We start from the raw sequence: 5,867 nt of genomic DNA on the forward strand, positions 1-5,867 counted from the left end.
GCCACACACGGTAGCTTATGGCAGCCCACTGCAGCAGGGGCTGCAGCCTACGCCGTCGCTGGTGACTCAGACTCATGGCAGTCCAGCTCCAGGTTGAGCTGTTGTTCACCATTTTAGCTGCAGAGGGCAGTGTCACTGGCCCTCATATGGGATCCAAACTGGGGCCCTGCTGCTCAGAGCTGGCATCCCAAGCCAGCTCTTAACCAATGCGCCATTCGGCTGGCCCATGCATTACTTTTGAATGTTATAATCTTTAATGTCTGACTCCCTAAAAGGGTAAAAGAAAAATGAAGAGAAGAAAAAGGTTCACTGGCACTTTAAATCTCTAAATGTAACTTCTGCCAGACAGATGGGTCTTGCAACAGTGCGGGGAGGTGCAACAACCATGGCTGCCTCTTGTTCAAAAAGCAGGAAAAAACAATGCTTTTAAATAAAAGTAATTACAACCTGTTTTTATTCACAACACTTTTTTTTTTTAAGCTGAGCTATCCTGCCACCTGTTGGCAGCTCAGCGGCAGTTCCGCTCGGGCTGGGACCCGAACTGCTGTTGCTCAGAGCTCTCACTGTTGAGCGAGTTCTTAACCAACTGAGCCACTCGGCCGGCTCACTCACAAAACTTTTGACACCAAAGTACATGGCATCTTTTCCAATAGCATTTCTCCAACTCTCTGGGTACCGACTAGATGTCCTATAGTTCAGTTCAATCGTAACATTATCTATCTTGAGTTAGCTTCACATCCCACAAGTTAAGAGCTCAGTCTCACAAGACTGCCCTCACTTCAGATGCCAGTTGCAAGTCCCAGGTTGTCACTAGAACTTCTGACTGACTGACTGGCTATAAATGGGGGTTCCCATGATCCTCTGTTCAGGTCTGATAATTTGTTAGAAGGGCTCACAAATCCCAGGAAAACACTTGACTTACATTTACAGGTTTATTATAAAGGATACAACTTAGGAACAGCCAAATGGAAGTGATACATAGGGCAAGGTATGGGCTGGGGGTGTGGAGCTTCCATGACCTCTTTGGGTGCGTCACCCTCTCAGCATCTTCATGTGTTCACCAGAGATGAAGACCAAATGTATTTTTCTCATTATAGCAATACTAAACTATAAAACTTTTTTCTTCTCCTCTTGTCTCTTTCGCAACTTGTCATGGTGTATTGTATTTACATTTATGTGTTGCAAGTGAAGAAAAATAAAAATTTTAAATTATTAGGATGAATTTTACTGTTCACCTTAAAATTTTTTTTGTGCATTGCCACTTTTAGATGCAGCTGTAAGAGCATTGAACCTGTGTGAGCACTTTCCGAAATTATACAATTTATATTTCATAGTTTGTATATATAGTACTTACCATAAGAGTGGAAATGTTGCACAAAACTAACCCAGCTGCTTGTATTTCACTTCCTGATACATCCACATTGTACCAACACTTTCTGTCTTTGGTATACTGATGTGTAAAGAATGACTGAAAGTAAAAGGAACTGAGTTGTCCTACCATCCCCTTTCCTGCTGTGTCATAATTTTCACTGTAAGTGGTTGGCTAATACAGGGAAGTAACACAAGTAGAAAGAATACAATAGAGTACCTTGAATATTTGTGTTTCTTAGGATGCCCCCTCTCTCCGTCTCTCCCTTTCTCCCTTTCTCTCTCTCTCTCTCCCCCTCCCCGCACCCTGTGAGAGAGAGAGAGAGAGAGAGAGAGAGAGAGAGAGAGAGAGAGTGTGTGTGTGTGTGTGTGTGTGTGCGCGCGTGCGCGCGCGTGTGAACCATTGAATGGTCTGAATGAAAAGTGTAGCCTTTCAGGACTTGCAGTGCCTCTGCTTGCCTTGTTATCACTTTGAACCTCATGGAACTCTCATACATGGTGAGTCTACCAGAATTTTCTGTTCATGGAGATCTCAAATATATGTGAATGGAACAGCCGGGAGCAGTGGACACACATATTATGGGTATCTTCTTAGCTCATGTGCGTACTCCTTTGTACCATGAATTTCACTTACAAAACCAGGTTCAAAGATGAAATTATTAAGAATTTCAGGATAGCAATAGCAGAGCATTAAAAAAGTGTGGGGCTTTGAGCTTAGGGTCTTGTATGCTGTGCGGATTGTATGTTCATGAAGCTGGCTCTAGATGCAAGTGCGATATATTGGAAATGGGCACTAAGAGCAGCTTCAGAGGAAAAAGATGATCATCGATGGGCGGTAAAGAAACTTTTAGTATAGCTGAAATTTAATAGGTGCTATGGATTGAATGTTTGTGCCTCCCCTCCCCCTGCACTGAATTCGTCTGTTGAAATCCTAATCCTCACTGTGATGGTATTAGGAGATGGGACCTTTGGGAGGTGATTAGGTTATGAGGTGAAGCCCTCATGAATGGAATTAGTGCCCTTGTGAAGGAGACCCCAGAGAGCTCTGTTAGCCTTCCTGCCATGTGAGGACACAGTGAGAAGAATGCTATCTATGGAACAGAAAGTAGGCTCTCACCACATACTAAATCTGCTGGTGTTTTGATCTTGGATTCTCTAGCCACCAGGACTATAAGAAATACATGTTTGTTGTTAAGCTATCCGGTCTATGGTATTTTTGTCATAACAGCTCCAGTGGACTAAGACATTATGAAAGGGAACTAGGTAGAGGTATGCAATTTATTCTGTTAACTGTTTGGATTATGGATTAAAAATATTCAGTCAACTAGTGGTTTTGTAGTACCTCAGAGTCCAAAGCAGTTAAGTATATGTGGTTTAATTTTGAAGAATTAGCTGTAGTACCTTTCTCATTAAAGATGCTTGTTAAGGCATTTGGCTAGTTGCTAGATAACAAACTGATGTACTGGGAAGGCGGTGTCCAAGGCAGACTACAGTAATGATTATTTTTTAGAGCCCCTGAAATTATTCTAATGGTTTTTCAATCCAAATTTTAGCAAAGTGTACTTGTATAAACTAATAAAAATGTTATTTATTTAATTCTTTGTAATTTGGCTTTGATGAGGAACACTAGTAAGGTAGGCTCATTTTAAGGCAGTATACGTGTACATATTTTTGCATGTTCTTAATGACTTTTAATTACTTTTACTAATGTATAGTTTACATATAATAAAATACATGCATTTTATGTGTATATTTCGGTGACAAATTTGCATGCTTACAGTACCACCACCACCACAATCTCTGGAACATCCAATACATCAAGTGCCTTTCCCACTTATCCCCTAACTGATGCACCTCCAACTCCAGGCACTCATTGATCTGCTGTCTTTTACTGTAGATTAGGTGAGTCTTCCTAGAGTTGCAAATATATGAAAAAACAGTTATATCGTCCTTGGTATGTGGCTTCTTTCACCAAGCTAATGTTTTGGAGATTTGTCCATATTGTTGGATATATCAGCAGTTCATTTCTTTTTATTGCTGAATAGTATTCCATTATATGAAAATAGTATTTTTATCTGTTGCAGAGGAAAAACTTTTCCTTTACCCTCTTAGATTCTATGTCTGGGCTTGAGAATTAAACGGACAGAAAACAGATGAACAGGAAAAAAAGCATACACATTTTATTTAATATTTGTATGTGCATACAGGAACCCTTGTAGGAAAAATGAAGACTTGAAGATGTGGTTAGGACTGAGAGTTTATATACCTTTTTAACAAAGAATGATAAATTTGTGGAGAAGTGACAAATGAAAAGAGTTTATGCTTCCAGGTGCAGTAAATTGTTGAAAAGTGACTAGAAATATATGGGAGAAACTAATGGAAAGTAAAGGTTATTTTAGATTGGTTTGTATAGATCCATTTTGATGTGGACTCCCAGTCTCCAGTGATAAAAATGTCTTCCTGGTACAGAGAGAGCACCTTTTCATGGGAAATTATATGACACATTTTTAGGTAGAAATGGGAGGTCAAACAGCCCTTCCTGCATCTGCTTCTCAAGTGACTTCAGCTCGTAATAATCAGTATGCCAAAGACACATATTTTGGGGTGATATGTTGTTATCCCCTTCAGCTGTTGATGGACATTTGGGTTGTTTCCAGTTTTGAGCTACTATGAATAAAGCTGTTGTGAATATTCATGTACAAATACCTGTATAGACGTGTTTTCATTTCTTTTGGGTAAATACCTAGGAAATGGATTGTATGGCCATTGAAAGTGTATTTTTTTTTTTTTTAAGATTTTTATTGGGGAATTGAGGGGATGGGAACAGCGCTGGGGAATTGGGGGGAGGGGAACAGACAAGTTGCTGTCCTTTTGTTCTTCAGTCTAGTTGAGGAGGACGTTGCTTCACTGGCCCAAATTGGCACCATCATTGTGCTTTTCCCGGGCGAGGCAGATCAGTCGCCGGCTTCTGGACAGCCGCTCACGCTGGCTGCTGGCTACACATGGTAGTCCATGGCAACCCACTGCAGCAGGGGCTGCAGCCTATGCCGTCGCAGGCGACTCATGGCAGCCCAGCTCCAGGTTGAGCTGTTGTTCAGCATCTTAGCTGTGGAGGGCAGTGTCACTGGCCCTCATNGTGTGTGTGTGTGTGTGTGTGTGTGTGTGTGTGTGTGTGTGTGTCCATCCCTGACTAATACAGTGTCAGGCAGAGGTAATGCACTCAGCTTTCTCGTGGTATAGATATTGTTTATCAAGGGTAGGTGACATAATCTCTAAGCTTTAGTTGCTTTTCTATAAAACTCGTTAAGCCATCCTTCCAAGTTTACTTATTCTTTCTGCTGTCTGCTCAAACCTGCTTTTGAATCCCTCTGTATTTTTATTTTATTTTATTATTTATTTATTTTTATTTTTTTATATTCTTGGAATTTTTATTTTAATTACTGTACTTTTAGCTGTAGAATTTCTTTTTGGTTTCTTTTTAAGTATTCTATCTCTTTGTTGATATTTCCATTTTGTTCACAGATCATTTTTTTGACTTTCTCCAGATCTTCCTTTAGTTTTTATGAGCATCTTTAAGACAGCTGTTTTAAGGATTCTCTAGTAGATCTGCCATCAGGCCTTTTTCAGTTTCTGTTGATTTATTTTTCTCCTTTGAATGGGCTATACTTCCCTATTTCTTTGTATGCTTTGTGATTTTTTGTTTGTTTGTTTTTGTTGTTGAAAATTGGATATTTGAATCTAATAATGTGGTAACTTTGGAACTCAGAGTCTCCCCTTCCCCAGGGGAGACTGTTTTTTATTTTTATATATTTTTTTGTTTATTCTTGTGATTTGATTTTTGTAGGGTGTCTCTTTGTCAGAGTTCAGTGTGAGCTGTAAGCTTAAGGTCTTCTCAGGTCTTTTTCGATCCTGAGCCTTTTCCTGTGTATTTGTGGTTACTCTCTGATTTTCCCCTTTCATGCATTACTTTTTTTTTTTTTAAAAAGATTTTACTGGGGAATTGTGGGAGGAGAACAGCGCTGGGGAATCGGGGAAGGGGAACAGACAAGTTGCTGTTATTTTGTTCTTCAGTCTAGTCGTGGAGGATGTCGCTTCACTGGCCCATGTTGGTATTGTGATCATTGAGCTCTTCCTGGGTGAGGCAAATTGGTCGCTGGCCATTGGACAGCCGCTCATGGCTCACGAAAGCTCACACCTGCTGCTGGTCAGCCCCACTGTAGCCTGCGTGGTCGCCGGCAACTCACAGCAGCCCAGCTCCAGGTTTAGCTGTTGTTCACCATCTTAGCTGTAGAGGGCACAGCATCACTGGCCCTCATATGGGATCCAAACCGGGGCCCTGCTGCTCAGAGCTGGCGCTCCCAAGCGAACTCTTAACCAGCTGAGCCACTCGGCCGGCCTCATGCATTACTTTTTTTTTTAAAGAGTTTGTTAGGGAATTGGGGGAGGAGAACAGTGCTGGGAAATCAGGGGAAGGGGAACAGACAAGTTGCTGTCCTTTT

At 41.1% G+C, this 5,867-nt stretch overlaps 1 protein-coding gene across 8 annotated transcripts in view; it reads left to right on the plus strand.

Moving 5' to 3' along the window:
• The window catches only part of SENP7 (SUMO specific peptidase 7), a 120,730-nt gene that overhangs the window by 35,247 nt on the left and 79,616 nt on the right, over positions 1 to 5,867 (plus strand). The gene's annotated exons all lie outside the window — the stretch shown is intronic.

This window comes from Hipposideros armiger, unplaced genomic scaffold (genome assembly GCF_001890085.2).
Source record: "Hipposideros armiger isolate ML-2016 unplaced genomic scaffold, ASM189008v1 scaffold_125, whole genome shotgun sequence".
NCBI lineage: Eukaryota > Metazoa > Chordata > Mammalia > Chiroptera > Hipposideridae > Hipposideros > Hipposideros armiger.